A 17,273-nucleotide genomic window follows, 5' to 3' on the forward strand; every position below is an offset into this window, starting at 1 on the left:
CTTTATCTCTTTGGGATCTGAGTGCTCAACTCAGCCTAAATAATTTCTTTGGACTCAATGTCCTATGCTTTATTGCTTCTGACCTACTGCTTCAGGTCTTAGAACAAGTACTATTCCACGTCTCATATGGAGATAGCAGAGAATGATCATCTTTGTAACCTTCGTCTTTGCATTTCCTCCAGAGTTTAAGGGTCTTCTTTCAAGGGTCTAATTTCAAGGGTCCTCTTTCCCCTGCTGCTCTTTTCTTGCTCCTCCTCATGTTTTTTTTCCTTCTGATTCATTTTCATTTCCTTTCTCTGTCATTCTCTGTAAACAAAAGATGACTCTAACTAGAAACTGTGGCTTCATAAGTAAATGTCATTGTTCACGCCTGCTGCCACCAGCTTCTCCTCTGAAAGTGCCGTGGGGTTTGGAAAGTAATATTTACAAAGTCAGACTAAGACAGACACCAATAAGAAATGCCCTGAGCAAGGAGGATAGCCAGTAGGGACTAAGAGGAGCTAGGGACCTGCGAACCCCAACCACCCCAAGGAAGCTTCCAGAATTACCAAAAGGAAGGGCTAACCAAGAAAAGCAAAACTACAAAGCTAAATATCTTGAAAATTAAAGCCTTCAAGTTGGGATAGTTAAGACATTTTGACTTTAACTTCACAAGCCTTAAATCCCTGTTAAATACTGCAGGAGGGGGAGCTTCTACTAAGCTGACAGGAATATGCTTGAATCTTTGCTGGATCGCGTAGATTATGCTTTCAAACAAAAATCTACTCTTCCACCATCTATGTCATACCCAACCTAACCATGTTTGTTGATCAACACAATAATGCAGGATTAGAATCATTATTGGGAAAGAACCCATTACACACAGCGAATAAAAGCCCATATAGACACATCCACACACTTTTTAGTGTCTTGGAACATAGAGAAGGACGAACGTAGGAACAGGGAAGCTAGGGTCACAGACTTCAGGAACGGTCACTTTCCTAGGCTTTGATTTCCCACCGGTGAGTAATTGAAAGCGAGAACTAGGAAATGAGTCTCTAGAAAGGTTTCTGTTTGCAAGCTAGCATAAATCCTCTTGCAGGTTTATGATCTATCACAGCACTATGTTGTTTTGTTACTGGTTTCTATTAAAGTAGAGGATCTGTCTTCCCTAATTGATTTTCAGGACACGGAGCACCTGAAACATTAGTTAATGCTCCCAATTTCCCCTAATTTCCCATCCCTCAGCAGCCATGAGTTTGCCTGTGTTCTTTTAACTAAAGTTAAAGTGCACAGTGAAGTGTGGAATGCATGGGGAAGAAGTTACTTGGTGCCTATAGGACATCTTGCCTAATGTGACAAACCTGCTCCTATTAGTAACTTCTACACCATTTCTAATATATGTGCTGTTATTTCCATTTCCATTTCCATTCTGGCCTTTCTTAAAGAGCACCTTAGTAATGAACTTGCTCATCTTGGGTAGCCAAAGAGGAGGTTCAATAGCCAGAAAGTGAGGACAGTGGAAGAAAATGCCAGCAGCTATCATACAAGCACCAATTTCAAAATACTGCCATTCAAATCTGCCTTCAGGAAGAAGGAAAATAAAGGTCTTGGGAGCTGAAGTGATTTTCAAAAAACTAATCTAAGTGTAATGGTTGCTGGTGGCAATAATGAGGCCATTCTGTATCTGGACTGAAATCAGTACTCTGACAAATCAGCTTTGACAGAGCTGTTTCAACTGCCTCTCGTTTATCATAATTAGGATTCACACTCCCTATCAGAGATGATACCTTTTAAAGCTGAGCACTGGAAGGGAAAACTGATAAGGCCTGAGTTTGGGCATGAATGACAATAAATCTGCAAGAGTGTCCAACACACTATGCCAGTGCAGCAGTTCCGGAAACAAAACAAGACTACCATCCCATTCTCGGGAAACAATAGCCTGGTAAGCAGTTTCCCCTTAATGCAATCAGAGCTTCCCAGATGAGGCTGTCTATTTTTTTTAATCCCATGGTAACTGAATGGACTCTTGAGTGTGCATTAGAGATTAATATTTTAAGAGCTGACATTCTAAGGATGACATTATGTGTGTTACAAAGGTACAGTCTTCTGTAGATTAAAAATGCTACCACCACCCATGCAGTAAGTACTAAGAAAGCCCAAGATATCAGCCATAGAGCTAGATATTGACATGGTAGTCCATTCTGGGCAGTAGCTACTTCCTGGGAAAAGAAGTGAGGCTACTGATAGCATTACAGATGCTCCCAAGGCTCCTTCTCAAGGGGAGTCTAGGGGAAGAGGAAAGCTTCCCCAGCTGCAGAGTACTTATCTCTGAGAAAAGCAGGCAGAGAGGATGAGAGATAACCCCTTAGTCTCCACTTACAGGTGGTTAACTGGCTGCAGATATATGGTTATCATCATGTCTTACATAATTGAGGCCTCAAGAGCATTAATTAGGTAACCTCTCCTATGGCCTGATCACTGAAATTCATGCTACCCTAGCTCCTCAGCAATGAGTCTGCTTGGAGAACAGAAATCTCCATGGTACAATGGATATCAAGGATGACTCCCAACTATTGTTGGTGAAAGGTATCCTTGGCCCAATGTCCATTCTCCTGCCCCCTCCACAGACAATCCTAGGTGGTACCTCTGTGGTTTGTACTCTCTTAACAGGACCACTCCTGGGCCATTGCTATAGAAAATTCAGTGGTCCCTCTTGCATCCCCTGCTCCATCGGGAAGCTACAAGTTCAGGTCTATACTGCATGATATCATATTCTTGAAGAAAGCTCACATTAGGCTCTTTAGAGAATCCTGGCCCAAAGTCCCCTCCTCCCTCACCAAATCTCAGTTTGAGTGCAGCAGTAGTGTTTGGCAAAAGACCCAGATATTCCATGGCTTTAAATGAGCTCAAGTACTTCCTACTGATGAACTTCCAAAGCGGTAGGCAGGCTAGAGTTTGTTACTCCTTTCTGGCAGTGCTCAAGGTAAAATATCGCCCTTTCAGGGCACAAGTTTCTAGAATCCAAGTGCATGAAATCAAATGGTGACTCCAACTTGCACCCATATTACTGCATCATATAACTTTACAGCAAGTGGCCACTAGAATCAGGTCAAGGAACTCCCAGATCATGTGTATATGTATTTGTGCTTGTAACAGAAATGTGACTGTAAAAACCATACTGAAACATGGAAGTTTTGTGGTTGGCGGTGGTGGTTTGTTTTTGCTTTGTATTTTTGGGGGGGGAAGCAAAGAGTGACACAGAAAGGGAGAAAGAACAAATGCAGTTGTGCTATTCAGTAGGAATATTCATTATGTGAGAAATGAGCTATGTAACGTGTGGGCAAGCAACAGGAGAACAGCAAAGGAAAGGGGATATATTGTCCAAAGAAACAAATGTACTCATTTCCTGACTCACGAAATGGTAACCCTTCTGTATAGCACCTTAATAACAACAATAAATTATATATATATATTAATTGTGCACGTGTGCACGCGCACACACACACACACACACACATACACATATGCACACTGAGTACTCATCACTTGGATAGTTGAACTAGAATAATGGACACAGGAATGATAAGACTAGGGTAAATAAACACCTTGGGCTTACCAGGACCACAGTCCTGAGGTACACTAGATATCTTAAGGTACCATTTAAAAAAGGGATTAGAGCAAACTAAAATTTAGCTTAGAAATACAGAAAATATATTATGTCCTGGAGGTGTGTAGGCAAGGAAGAGGGTTATATTGATGGGGTAGGATTCATAGAGAAAGCAAAGCAGGGAAGAACTCTATTTTGACCTCATTGGCTAGTTGCCATCAATCCCAATGTAACTCTAATAACACTGACAAACCTATAAAGCCAATGTCAGAGAAGAAAGATTACCATTGCCTTCCTGTGCCCTTGGAATCATTCAAGAAAAACCAGTCATAAAAGTTAACAAGCTTTTAAAAAGTGCAATGGAACAGTACACTTTGGAAAATACAACTGGTAGATTAAAAGGAGATGTTTGAGCACATGATAGAGAAATACAATAGAATTTGTTAATGAAACAAGGACACACAGGATACCAAAGTGGTTCCAGGATTGAGCATGACTCCACAGGCAGGGCCCTAGGCATGAGGTTTGAACCCCACCTCCATAAAGGACATATATTTATGATTTATGCCAAACTCACATACACAGTCTCATAGGATTATATATGATCAAATAAGGCCAAAGGGATCTAACAATATTTAAGCAATCAAATATTAGGAATAGTATTATGTATAATAAGCAGGAAATCAATTTCCATTGAGTTCAATATTTTGTCTAGTAAAATGGACGTGAGAAAGCACTGACTCTTTACTGTAAGCCAGACACTGGGCTAAACATTTTACAGGTGTCATTCAATTTGCAAAACTACCCTGAGAATTTCCCTCAAGTTTGCTGATGAGGAAAATAAAGTTTGTACTTCCTTAATTGAAGAGCTAGCAGACTTATTCTACATCACAGCAGACAGCAGGACTTGGACTGGCTGGTGGAAATTACAGTGAAGTACATTCCCTTTAATCTGACATGTCTCTGAATAGAAGAGGCTGAACAGATAATAAGGGAGGGGTAACTGCGATTCATGTTCATCTGATTCTAAAACGCTCTTTTTTCTGGGTCTCGTTTCCCCGTAATACTGATGAATGATAGGTAAGACAGGTCTAACACTATAATGACAGTTACTATTTAGCTTTTCAGCTCCTTAAATATCTACTAAGTGTCTAGGAAATGCTAATCACCATGTTTAGGGTTTTACCTGGTGTTTTATTTGATTCACATGGTTCTTCAGCAACAGTTAATACTTTCAGAGTCCTGTTTGGGAGCCTCAATTATAATAGCAGAAAAGCACAGTAACTTTAGATAATAAAGTTCCCAGGTCTCTAGAAGATGACAAAATCATCTTCACTCATAAATCAGATAGAACTTGTAACATCATCACATGGAGAGGCCAAGACTTTGTGCCCTATTACTGGCACAGGGAAAAACTAGAAATGGAAAGGATCTGCCAGGCCATTTAGGCATATGGACCTCTATACTTTGCCCACACCAAGGTTCATCCAGCCTGTACCTCACAACTCTCATCTCATACTTTTAAACAACTTAGACAGAAGAGAACATGCCACCCCGTCCCTTTCACAGGCCAGTCCTGGTACATCTCCTTGAAGCATCGTGAAACAAGTCATAGCTCATTGCTGCTAACCTGTCAAACGTCAAACATCTTTCTCCAAAGGGCCATTCTGGGAGCAAGGCCTGCTATGTAACTTCCATTTCTCTGTCCATTATTTTACACCTAACTCCAAATCTCCAAATGGTCACACTTTTTTTTCTAGATACTTCCTTTGAGATTGGGCTCTCTAAAGTGTACTGAACATTAATGGAACAACATGAATAATGAACAGGTTAGGAATATCACTTTTTCCCTAACCGTATACTCACACCATCAACAGATATTTTCTGTTATCTTTTTACCTTTTGGAGGGCAGTATTGGGGTTTGAACTCAGGGTCTTGCCCTTGCTATACAGGTCCTCTACCACCTGAGCTATGCCTAGCAGATCTTTTGGTTCTTATAATCTTTTGAGTAGGGTCTCATGTTTATGTCTGGGCCAGCCTAAATCTGATCCTTCTATTTATGCAGGGGGGAAAGGTATACACTGTTAATACTTTACTAAGCACTGGATTTACGCAAGGAGTTGTCAGACAAGATTGCCCTTGTGGAACTTACATTATACCTCTTACTGAAGAAGCCAAGGGGAACATTTGTTTGGGGGCAGACTTATCCCATACCAAAACGTGTACCAACGTCTTTTCTGAGAAAATCAAAACTATCACCATCTTCCCTAACTATGTAAAACTTTATCTCCATCAGTACTATTCACCCAGTAGAAAAGATAGCCTTTCTATGATTAAGGCTGACTCTGTTCTCCAGCCCTAGCCTCCCTGCCTCCTGTGGGACCATGTTCCATGGAATGTGTGTCTCATTTCTTCCATCATATCATTATCTACTTTTACTTCCTGCATAGAGGCATCTTCCAGCCTTTCTCATTTCATAAACACATTTCTTTAAGCCCACAACTTCTTCCAGCCTCAATCCTAACTCTTTTGTGCCTAAGATAAGTACTTCAAGATCCTGGCAGAGAGGCTACCCAGTTCTCTGCATCTCCCCTTCCAGTCACTTCTTAACCTGTTGCTGTCTGACTTCTCCTCTTGCTACCTGACTTCTCCTCTCCCTTACATTTCAACAACATTTGTCAATGTTATCAATGACCTCCATATTGCCACAGACAATAGACACACATCTTGTGTCCTCCTCTTATTTGTCTTATCTATTACACTTTTTTCATCAACTGTGCCTTGCATTTTCCTTTTTGATAATCTCTACTCTATGTCTTACCACTAAAGGACAACTCGATTCAGAAGCACATTGTATTAAAACTCCAAAAATAACTATCTTTTGTATATGTTCTTTCTGCTTTTTTCTTCTATAAATACATAGAGACACAGTGTTTGTAAGAACAGCATCACACATAGGATGTATACAATCTATCTACTCTATCACGAACATCATTTCCCATCTCCACCTCAGTTATTCCACGCTATTCTCCCTTGGCACCAATGGAACCATTCTCTTTATTTTCTTTTCACTTGCATAACAACTGTTGCTTGAAAGTCTCCACTATGAGATTATTGTTTTCTGGCTAATTAAAAAAAATACTGCCCAGGGTTCTGTCACTCACCTTCCAGGTACCCATACCAGGAATCCATATCAGTATATTAACAAGGTGCTCATTGCCATGTAGGTTCACCTGGTGACAAAGAATGCACTAAAGGGGAGTCTTCCAAGTTACAAGCCTTCTAACCCATTAGTGACAACTTGATAGCATATGGAACACATAAAAACTTTACAGTACCCTCTCCTCACTACTTCTCAATAAGAAGTCATTGGGCCTAGGTTGACTCCAACACAGAATTTCCTAAGGATACCCCATGTACCACACACATATCAGCTGCCTAACCTCCAACCCACACAGGCCTGGCCTTGAGAATAAACGGCAACTTTCTGAACAGATTGACAACCTCTTTCCCACATGTTGTTTTGGAGGTATGAAGAAAGGCGAGAGGTTGTTCACTCAGAAATGAAAATGTTTTTGTCACCTTGCTAACACCTATAAGTTCTTCCAATGAGGAACCCCCCAAAATGGACTGAAAAGCAGGAAGGACCAAGGTTAGTTATAAAGACTATTTCCTTACCCTGGGTAGCACATTTTTCGTTTCTTTTCCTTACCAGTGCTCTGACTAGAATGACTAAAACTATAAATCACTCAAGACAATAGAAACAGGTAAACGTCTGATCTTTGAGACCTCTTACATCCTTTGTTTAAAAAAAAAAAGTAACAAAAGGAGTAGCACCAGTAGGAGTAGCCACCGAGAACTCTGTGCCCACACTTTGTGGCAGAAGAAAGTCACCAGCTTTTCAGTGAAGGTTTTGTATTCCAATTCCTTCTGTAACTCAAAGGAACACTGACACCACTATGCTTTGTGAAGCACATTTTAGATTCATTCAGTTCTTATCTATCCGTCCATCATTTGTTGGATATCTTGTAGTACAAGGCTCTCTGCTCCATGTTATGAGAGATTCAAATCATAGTGAGAAGAAAAATCTCCTAAACTAGGAATAACAGCCAATCTCACTGCTAAGAAAAGATCCCTACAAGGATCTCAGTCCTTGTAAAGTGCAACCATTTTTCCAGATGTGGGTAAAAGCCAAGAAAGGAAAGATGCTGTTTTGAGCCTCTTAGGAAAACTGCCCAAATGCCCACAGGAAAAGAGTCTAGTGTCATCCAAACTGTTTCATTCACATATTCCTGACCACCCAGATAACCAGCCATATATATTATCCACTCTCTATAAACAAATAGCTGACCTCATTTGCTGCCCAGAAAGGAGACACTCATGACGGGTTATGCTATTGGAAAGTCAGTGTACCTATCACCCTCCATCACTGTGCACAACGAAAGAAGACAAGAAACAAAACGCAGTGATAGTGATAGGCAAGCCTATTAAGAAAGGAGTGGGAACAGAAAGATTACACATGGCATGATGTCATGGAAAGATAGTTCTCAGATCATCTTCAGCCATAGGTACAGACTAAAGCTCTTGGTTTCAATAGAGGAAAAGTAGGGGCAGAGAGCAAAGGTACATACATGTGTGTGTGTATACATGTACACGCATGTGTGTTTGTGTGTGTGTGTGTGTGTGTATTCCCAGTGACCCCAGGTATGGCCTGGCTGGTCAATTATCAGAGAAGATGTTATGACTGTCCCCACATGGGAAGAGCCATCACTTGACCAATTCTAAGAAAATGGATCAGAAGACCACCCCTAATGCCACCCCTGACCACGTCTAAACATGCCTGTGACTTGGAGACGTGCATACCTTGTCATCCTCTTCCCCAAGTTCTCCATGTTTAACTAAAGCTTTAGATGGATGAAAATGGGCTGAAATACTATTTCCCTTGGTATGCTTATACCATGTTAATAAACCTCCTTTCTCTACCCTTTGCCAGGTCATTTTGGGGTACCATGGTTGGACCAACAGGGAAAATTCCTGGAGTCTGCAACTCTGGCTTCATTATGAACATCTTTTTTCTGTATTGCTTATTCAGCAAGTCACCAAGGGCATTTAATTCCTTGAATAAACTCTCTTCTCAAAGTTAGTCCTAGCAACATCCAGCCTCCCTCCTGAAGCCTCTTCCTCCTCTTGAGCCTCTCATCCCACTGGGCCTTCTTCATGGTGGGACACTTCACAGGCATGAATTTGAGTCTCATCCCCCAATCTCTATAACCACAAAGCCACAATCCTTCACTTAACTTTCAGCATCTCCCATCTTTGAGATGTTTTCCAGTGGCTTTGAATGGTGCTGAATTTTATCTACTTACTTTCCCAGAAAAAAACATACTCATTTGTGAATAGCTGGTTCCATGAGAGCTATGATCCATCAATTGTTATTCTTGGGCAAATGATCTGAAGTGGGATGTCATATTCTTGGCCTCGTTAATACCAGTCTACAACACAAATTCAACCTTATCTATCAACCCACAGTCAGTCAAAAAGGCAAGAAAACCAAGCTGTCATCTTAGACTTTCTCCTTAGAGAGCTTGGGCCAGTCTGGGCTTGCATGGAAGGAAGGAAAAAATGTTTGGAGCCAGAATGTGATGAAAGGAAAATAACAGCACCATATGTTGGCAGGGTAGCAGGATGGATATGTATGACATGTTTATACATTCAAGCACCTAACACATCTGGGTTTCAACCAGAGCTAGACATGGTGGTATGTAAAAGAGGTACACTGGTTGTGGCTGCCAGGACAGTGGCTTGCACACCTCCTCCAGGCCCCTCCTGAGGAGTGGGTGAGAAAGGGAGAAGACCACATAGAAGGTAGTCCAATCCTTCTGCAGACCTCGGCTCTGACTCTTCACACAACGCCTTTGCAAATAAAAATAAAAATTGACATTTCGAGAAACGAAAAAAGCAAAGGCAGGAGATACTGGACGAACAAAGAGAGCTTCTCTGGAAAAACAAGGACTCTAAACATCGACATTAATAAGCAACTTTATTGGTAGGAAGCAATTCCAATCAATACTAATCAGGCTCAGCTGGCCCACTTTTCCTCCCAGGGTTTAATAACCTTCCCAGCCCTTATTTGATTGGAGTCCATACACATGCATACTAATGAAGTTGCCAGCTCAGAATTCACCTCTAGGCTTCTGAAAGGGCCCAATGGGCACAGTTTCTCTTCCCAAGTATCTGTCAAACTAATATATATCAGGCTTCAGTCATTCATTTGATTGATTGATTCTTTCCCTTCTGAGGTTCCAGCCCACGTGTTTGATGGCTCCACACGGCTGAATCCTGTTGTCTAATGGTCATGAGGCCCTGTGTGTAAAAAGACAGGCTGGTCTGAAATAACACACACTCCCCTGTGAACTTCTCTTCTTCCAACTGTGACTTAATGACGCTTCTCATCACATCTCCCTAACTGCTCCCAGCTATTCTATGTCATTACCTCTCTCCCCAGGGATTCCCACTCATGTGTGGCCACTCGCTTAGCAGGATGAAGGTCTAACTCTGGACATTTCAGTCCTGTTTTTCCCAGGACTCCAGTCTCATTCATGGATTAAGACTCTGCTTCTTACTGCCACCAGCTTGACGGGATCTGTTGCATAATCCACTGGCTTGGGGAGGAGGGAGACAAGCTCCTTAGGCCTGTTTCTTCTTTGCATCCCTCTGAACCTCCTTCTGATGTCAGGGCAGACAGAACAGGGACGGCAGAGGGGTTCTCAGGTTAGCGATTACGGCACGGAGCTAGCTTCTTTCTCTGGGGTAACTGTCAATTTTTCTTTGTGGCAAAAGTTTCCAAATGTGAGCATTGTTGTTGTCCTATTGTTTTGTTTGGGGGATTTTGGCAATACGAGGGTTGAACTTAGGCTTTGTGCTTGCTAGGCGTTTGTTCTACTAGTTGAGTCATATTTCTAGCCCATTTTGCCTTAGTCGTTCTTTAGGTAGGGTCTTGTGCTTTTTTTTTTTTGTCCTGGTTGGCTTTGGATCTCAGTCCTCTTACCTATACCTCCGATAGCTGGAATTACAGACAAATGCCAACATACCCAGCTTGCTCTTTAACACAGATTCACACTAATTTTTGTTTGTTTGTTTGTTATTTGCCCAGACTGATGTTGAACTTCAATCCTGTAATCACTTCCTAAGTAGCTGGGGTCTCAGGCACCAACCACTGCATCCAGCTCAAAATGCAAGAGTTTTGAGGGAAGCTTTTGTTGGTTTGCAAGCGAGACACACTCCTTCAAGCTTATGGGTGTGAGGCATTGTTACGGTTTGAGACATTTGTTGCAGGCTTGATCTCCAGCTGGTAGCACTATTTTGGGAGGTGGTGGAAACGTATGTAGATGGAGCCTGGCTAGAGGAAGTAGGTCATAGGTGTGTGCCTTGAAAAGCTAATTTGTCCTGGTCCTTTTCCATTTCCCACTGCTTCCTGGCTGTCATGAGATAAGATACTCCACCCCTCCACTCCCTTCTGCCATGATGTTCTGCCTCACCACAGCCTAGAAACAACAGATCCAGCAGACTGTGAACTGAAGCCTCTATGACTACAAGACAGAAGACATTCCTTCTCCTGTTCAATTGTTTCCTCAGATATTTGTCACAGCAAGCAAGAATCTGAATAATGGATAACTACCTCAAGTTCATATTCTTCCCCTCCCTGGCCCCTTTCAGAGAAGGCCCAGAACACAGACTCTTGTTTCTTGGATTCCCTTATCTGGTGGGCATGCTGCTTCACAGGTGGTAGGGATGCACCAAGGAAAAGACATTGGCGAGATGGCTCAAGCCATCAGGAACCCTACACCTCTTCCTCTCTTCAGTCCCTTCATATCGGCAGGTAGGCAGAAAGGCTACTCCAGCTAGTTTGAACTCAGTGTTCTGCAGAGCACTGGCAGCCCCCCTCAGAACACAGGGTCAGCTACATCTGTTCCAGCTTTGGGACTTCATTGGCTTCTCAGAATAAAAAGAAAAAAACTGTCTTGGACTCATGTTTCAACAGTTAACCACTCTTATCTCAGCTCTCCAATGAGCAACTTGAGGAAGGCTGGAGATGTCACACAAATCCACCTTCAAAGAGGAAAGTCACTGCCCTGGGGGATGGCATTCAGAAGGCCTTAGCACCTCCATGGTTTTGGACTAGACTGACTCACTTTCTTTTTCCCTCCCTCCCTCCCTCCCTCCCTCCCTCCCTCCCTCCCTCCCTCCCTCCTTCTCCCTCTCCCTCTTCTCCTCCTCCCTCTCTCTTTCTTTCTCTTTCTCTCTTCATCCATCCCTCCTTCTCCTTTGTCTATCACTACAGGCATAAACAGCATTTAGCTCTGGCCAGTGCCTCAGTGCACAGCAAAAGTTATAGCTTTGTCAGGTGCAAGACCAAATAAAGCTCAGATACAAAAGCTAGGACAAAGCAGCAAACTGAGGCCCTGAGTGGCCTCAGGCCTATGGTTTTCTTAGAAGTAAGGAAATGATTGAATCCCGGTACAGGACAGATACTACAGGGGGCAAAGAACACTGCTGAGAACAAAACTTTAGTAATTAGATCCCACCATTATGGTGTTATCCTCATTCTAAAGCTACTAATCTACCTGGTTTATATCGTCATTGTTGGTAGTATTATTTTTATGAGAATGTCTGTTGGAAATGTCATAGCGTCCATTACTTGAGCCAGGTCCTCCATACACAATGCTGCTGACCCTGCCAGCCCTCTGTTCCACACAATCACCGCAGGCTCTGCATGCCTGTGATGTACGACAATGAAAACAGTGTCTGCTCCACTTAATTTTTCAATAAAAAATAGAGATCTAAGTGATGAATATTTTATATCCAGAGAACAGAACAATTTCAGGGCCATTTCTCATCCCACGTCAGTCCCAGACAGGAGTGGGATGGCGCTGGAGAGTAACAGTGCGAGGAGACGCCAGAACTGTGCAAACCTACCAGGGAGAGAAGAGAGGAAGAGAAGTGGGGAATCAGCCTAGTCTGGACTGTATGGCTCTGAGCTCATCCCCAGTGCTGGAGGGCAGAGAGGCCTGGAGAGAGGTGCCTGGCGAAGGCCAAGTGGCAGGAGACTAAGCCACTTCTGAATAGCAAGATGTTCAACACTGGCCTCAGAGAGCAGTGCTGGGCTATGTTCTGAGAGCATTTAGCCTGGGAAAGGCTAAAACCCGAGGCCAGTCATAAACTCGGCACTTGGCTGATCTGCAACTCCAACACACAGATAGGTGGGTTTGAGTGTTATTACCTTGTGCTTAATTTGTGCTTCTGAAGTCATATGAATGTGTCTATCTTCCTCAGGATTCTAGAAGTGTCTCCACAGATGAAATAATGTCCTTTCCTATATCTGGAAGATTCTTCAGGCCAGAAAGCTGAGTAGCCTCTTTTACCCCAAACCATTCAGAGACTCTAGAGGCAGAGTGTGAACAGAGGACCAAATTGACAGCTGAAGAAAACCAAGGATGACACTGAAAATTCATCCTGGTGCCTACTATCACAGAATGTGACAGTTCTTACTGTGGGCCAAGAAACCAGCTTTGGTCATTTTTTATTTTCTGGGCAGCAGTGAAAGCCCTGAGGGTAAGAAGTAATAACAGCTTCCCTTGTCCATCTTGCTCTCCCCTCTGTCTGAAGTCTTAGGGCAGAAGGAGTCAGGGTAATAAGCAAGGAGGGTAAGCCTTGAACAAGGGAAGAACCGTATTTAATTCCTCACACAAGTCACTCTATATACAGGTACTGAACTAAATACTGCATGTCAGATGAAGAAGACTCATCTCCTGACTTCATAGTCCAGCAAAGAGAAAGATGGCTATGCCAACCCAGAATTCAAACACAAAGGAGAGCAGAAAACAAGCCAAGGAAGGTTTGTGTGGCTTGAACTCGGGGCCTGGGCATTGTCCCTGGGTTCTTTTTGCTCAAGGCTAGTGCTCTACCACTTTGAGCCACTTCCAGTTTTTTGGTGGTTAATTGGAGATAAACAAGAATCTCATGGACTTTTCTGCCCCACCTGGCTTTGAACCACAATACTCAGATCTCAGCCTGCTGCATGGTTAGGATTGCAGGCATCACTCATCAAGCAAACACAAGTGCTTCCATTGGCTTCATTGGTTGTATCTAGCCTTAGAAGTCCTCTGTAGAACTTGCCCTCCACCCTAGACAATGGCCTCATCCCTGGAGGAAGTCCACACCAATAACTACTAGAGAGGAGGAAGATTATAAATGTCCAGTTCCCTTGTCTCAAGACAGGACAACTATGAAGTCATCATGGGACCAGCAAAGGAGAGCAACTGTTGCAGCTTTTCAGCAGTGCAATTCTTCCTTCGCTCAGCTATGCTTTCTTTACTCTCTCACTCCCTCAGTGAGAGAGCACTTCCCACTAAGCCACCTGCCCACTAATCTCTACCTCAGAACCCACACACCAGATAACTCCCTATCTCAGCTGGGCAAGGGTACAGGCAGAAGAGTAAGTCATCTCAGGAGACAGACATGATGCATAGGTTACTTGAATTTTAAGTAAGCAAAGCACTACTAGTTTGTCAAAGATGTAAGCTTGTTCTGAAGCAATCTCTATAGAACATACCAATGCCCAGAGGAGACTTCTAGAAATGTATGCCTGCCACCTGCTTCTCTTATTGTTCACAAGTCTGTTTATGCATGGAAGAAAAATGTTAGCATTGTCACTGGGGACACAAATGGAGAGGAAGCCACCAGCCAGACACTCAGTGCTGAGAGAACAATATGGCTGCAGAATTCTTTTGTTTTTTTAAGTGACTGGCCAAAGATTACAAAGCAGAAAGAAACTTGGCTCTTAGCATTGTGGTTGACCATCAGCAAGAATAAATATTATTTTAACAACTTTGTAGAAAATTACAGCTCAGCTACAACTGAAATGGCCACAGGGTCAATAAAAGTATCGAAGTTTTGGTCCCCAAACTTGACCTTTGCTGAATTTGTCAGAAATGTCTCCTTTCTGCAAGGCTTGTGTCTACTGACAAAAGCAGAAGCATCTATCTCCAAGGTACCTTGGTTACCAAAGCAGCCTTAGATACAGGGAACCAATTTGTTTCTTCCTCTCCCCCACTCCCAGTAAATCCTTCATTAATGTTGCTATGACATTTAAAGTTTAAAATGGTTTTATGACTTGAGATTAAAAAAGAATTGTCCCAATAAATTTCTTCTAACCGAGAGGATTCCTGGCGTTTTGATTAAGTAGTTCCTTGTGGTGATAAAGTTTTATCACGAACAATGAAGGGGGAAAGCATTAATCACTTTAAAGTCACCGTTGGCTGGTCTCTGGAGCCAAGAGCAATTGCCTTTCCTAAGGGAATACTAGGAGGGCGGGGTAGGGGAACAGTTTAACAAACAAAAACAACAACAACAAAACTCTACCAATCTTCAAATAAAGTTTGAGTTTCCAGGATAATTATTAAATGTAAGCCAATCTCTAAAATGATATAGGACCAACAGAATCACGCCAGGCCATGACAGAATACACATCCCCCACCTCAACCAAGACCATGCTCTATTAGTCATAGGCATTCCCTTAAAGGTCTCATAATCAATAGCTCCATATAGGCCCTTCAGCAAACATACTTTGAACATACAGACAATGTATAACCATTCCTCCTTCATCCTACTTCCAATAATAAAATAACAGTGACAACAAATAACAGAAACTTGCTACCCCTGTATCTTACATGGAATATGCTATTAGGGCCTCACAAGAACCCCTTATTCTGCCTACTTTACAGATGAACAAGATAGTGTCTCAGTCAAGACTGAAACCTGGGAGTTCATCTCCAAAGATCATGGTCTTAACCACTGCCACACACTATCATCTACCCTCCACAGAGACTGGAAGTAAAATTCAAAATATCTGCTAGCGAGTAAGGTCTGCCAGATGCATCCCACCCCATGCATCATGGAGATCTAGAACACTGGATGTACCTGAGCATCAAGCCACAAGTGAGTACCTGTCTGCACCTTCTGCCCCCACCTTCCATCCATACCCGCCCCACTAGCAAGCCGCTGAGTTCCTTCTCAAGCCTTGGATTAGATCTGATTTATCACTCACTCTTTTTTTATTCATTCATTCATTTAAAAAAACTTACAAATTCTTATTAAACACCTACTGTGCTCAAGGCCTTGTTGTAGGCTGTGGGATTACCACCCTTTAAAGTTGGATTAACCTTTGCATCCCAAGCATCTGTCTGCCCCAGCACCTTATCTCTAGGTCTCCAACATAGGTCAAGCTCAGACCACAGTTCGTGGTTGCTTGCTTGACTTTGGTGAGTCTGGGCTTTTTCCTGAGTGTTCTTGGGAGCTTTTTCCAAGTCTTCTTTGCTTTAGTGGCTGTTGGATGAGTACAGAGAGCAGAGGGGAGATGATCCAGAGGTACTGGTGACTCTGATGAGGGCCCCTCACCTCTGAGACAGGAAGAACCAGTGGGTGTGAGATGAGACAGCAAATCCTTCAATTGTCTCACCAATAACCCTTCTGAAGCCCTCATATAGATGGCACACTATTGCACAGTTGTTTATACCCAGCCTACGTGAAATGTCCGTATCTTCATATCGGGATGCCACGTATCACTTGGAAGCCAATCTTCTGTGATCTCTCCATGCACTAAGCCCACCAACTGCATGGCGCACTTCACCAGCTCATTGGGAAATGGGCCCTTCAGGGACACGCTGGAGTTCCTGGGGTCAAAGTCACACACATGAAAGCAATTTGGAGGAAAACAGGAATTGTATTTGCCAGTGGAGAAGAAACAAGATTTAAACAAGATTTTTCATGATACACTTAATCATATTCCTCCCAGCTTCATATTATGTACACAGTGGGTGACCAATAAATTTTAGTGGACAAAAATACTAACTGAACTGCTGGAATGTTACCAAAGAGCAGCCCTTCAGGACCCGCCTTAATGAGCAGATAAAAGGGATATGCCCTCATCATTCCAAGCGCTGCTTCTTAATGCAATTACACATACCCCTGCCATTTTCTGGTGATACAATTAACACCTCTGATCATTTTCTTTTTCATTTAGAACCAATTCAAACTGCTGCTCAGGCTCCATTCAAATTGTGAATCAACAACCTTTTCCTTCTAAGCCAGGAAATTTAATACCCTGTCTTGTGTTCCAAGCTGTTCTGCAGTCTCCTGACCACTAAGGCCAAGTGAGACTATGCAAAAGGATCCACAAAAGTCTCCGTGACCGACTTTCATGACATCTGCAGATCCTTCCATCTACCCATCACCTCCTTCATGGTGATTCAGGCCATTCTTTTCCTCCCTGCTCAGAAGGTAAATACAGCCACAGTCTTATGTATCTTTGCCTGCATCCCCACCGCCACCAGTTAACCCATGCTCTCCATACCAATGCTGGGCTGCCCATTTTAATACTAAGACATGATCCTGTTAATCTTGTGATTAAAGCAGTGCATGAAGCTTCTCACTGTCAGGAGGATCAAGGCCCAGTACCCTAGCTCCTCAAGCCTCTCTATGGTCTGGCCTTGCCTCTTATCACACGGTATAGCACCCAGCCACAGTGGCCCTTGTTCTTCCCAAACACATGCTCCCATCCCCACCTCTGAAGCTCGGCACCTGCCGCTTCATCCCTGTCATTGTCACCCTCCTCTGTCTTCCAGG

At 42.9% G+C, this 17,273-nt stretch overlaps 1 protein-coding gene across 1 annotated transcript in view; it reads right to left on the reverse strand.

The window, feature by feature from the left end:
• The window catches only part of Hhat (hedgehog acyltransferase), a 225,429-nt gene that overhangs the window by 84,750 nt on the left and 123,406 nt on the right, over positions 1 to 17,273 (reverse strand). The window lies entirely within an intron of this gene.

This window comes from Dipodomys spectabilis, unplaced genomic scaffold (assembly GCF_019054845.1).
Source record: "Dipodomys spectabilis isolate Male_0828 unplaced genomic scaffold, ASM1905484v1 ptg000069l, whole genome shotgun sequence".
NCBI lineage: Eukaryota > Metazoa > Chordata > Mammalia > Rodentia > Heteromyidae > Dipodomys > Dipodomys spectabilis.